The 1,562-nt window shown below is 60.3% G+C and overlaps 1 long non-coding RNA gene across 1 annotated transcript; it reads left to right on the plus strand.

The window, feature by feature from the left end:
- The first annotated feature begins 433 nt into the window (after positions 1-433).
- Positions 434-1,005, plus strand: LOC114071861. Its single transcript, XR_003574098.1, has 3 exons — positions 434-571; positions 620-661; positions 869-1,005. It is a non-coding gene; the product is annotated as an uncharacterized LOC114071861 (long non-coding RNA).
- The last annotated feature ends 557 nt before the right edge of the window (positions 1,006-1,562 follow it).

Genomic DNA, 1,562 nt, shown 5'->3' on the forward strand with positions numbered 1-1,562 from the left:
CATCCCACTGATCCCACACATTCCTCATGGGAAAGACTTTCCTGGGATGACATCCTAGAACCCCACACATTCCTGATGGAAAAGCCTTTCCCAGGATCCCACTGATCCCACACATTCCTGATGGGAAAGCCTTTCCTGGGATCCCATCCCATCCATCCTACACATTCCCCATGGGAATGCCTTTCCTGGGATCCCATCCCATCCATCCCACACCTTCCCCATGGGAAAGCCTTTCCTGGGATCCCATCCCACACATTCCCAAAGGGAGAGCCTTTCCCAGGATGCCGCCCCAGGCTCTGGAATCCCTTGGGATGGGCGGGATCTGATTCCCAACATCTTCCCTCTTCCCTTCCAGAGCCACAGGAGCCGCAAGCGCAGGTGGGTGCCGCTCCCGACGGGAATTCCGGGGATGGAGCCCTCCCCTGGGGGGGATTTTGGGATGGCTGAGCCGCCCCTTGGCCCATCCCTGGGGATTTTTGGGAATGCTGAAACCCCTTGTGTCACCTTCTGGGGGTTTTTGGGATGGCTGAGCTCCCCTGGGGGTTTTTGGGATGGCTGAGTCCCCCTGGGGGTTTTTGGGATGGCTGAGCTCCCTTGGGGGGTTTTTGGGATGGCTGAGCCCCCCTGGGGGATTTTTGGGATGGCTGAGCCCCCCTGGGGGGTTTTTGGGATGGCTGAGCCCCCCTGGGGGGTTTTTGGGATGGCTGAGCCCCCCTGGGGGGTTTTTGGGATGGCTGAGCTTCCCTGGGGGTTTTTGGGATATCTGAGCCCCCCTGGGGGTTTTTGGGATATCTGAGCCCCCCTGGGGGGTTTTTGGGATGGCTGAGCTCTATTTGAGCTCCCTTGGGGGGTTTTTGGGATGGCTGAGCCCCCCTGGGGGGTTTTTGGGATGGCTGAGCCCCCCCTTGGCCAATCCCTGGGGATTTTTGGGAATGCTGAACCCCCTTGTGTCACCTTCTGGGGGTTTTGGGGATGGCTGAGCTCTATTTGAGCTCCCCTGGGGGTTTTTGGGATGGCTGAGCCCCCCTGGGGTGTTTTTGGGGTGCCCAGGATGGCGTGCACGGTGGGGGAGCCCGAGGCCGTTCCCTGGGGGGTTTTTGGGGTGTCTGAGCTGTATTTGAGCTCCCCCGGGGTGTTTTTGGGGTGCCCAGGATGGCGTGCACGGTGGAGGAGCCCGAGGCCGTTCCCTGGGGGGTTTTTGGGATTTTTGGGATGTCTGAGCCCCCCCGGGGTGTTTTTGGGGTGCCCAGGATGGCGTGCACGGTGGAGGAGCCCGAGGCCGTTCCCTGGGGGTTGCTGCTGAACGTGCCCCGGTACCTGGGCTCGCTGCAGTTCAACGTCTGCAAGAAGCTGCTGGGCAGCGTCACCGCCGGTGAGCGCCCCCGACAGGCTCTTCCCAAAAAATCCCGCCTCTTCCTGGCAAAAAAATCTCACCTCTTCCCAAACCTTTCCTTCCCAAACCTTTCCTGCAATCCCAGCTCTTCCCGGGCGTCTTCGCAAGCCCTTCCCGAAAAATCCCGGCTCTTCCTGGACCTTTCCCTCAAAATCCCTGCTCTTCCCAA

The sequence above is a fragment of the Empidonax traillii genome, unplaced genomic scaffold, assembly GCF_003031625.1.
Source record: "Empidonax traillii isolate 1590-97213 ecotype Southwest subspecies unplaced genomic scaffold, ASM303162v1 scaffold2351:size26488, whole genome shotgun sequence".
Taxonomy (NCBI): domain Eukaryota; kingdom Metazoa; phylum Chordata; class Aves; order Passeriformes; family Tyrannidae; genus Empidonax; species Empidonax traillii.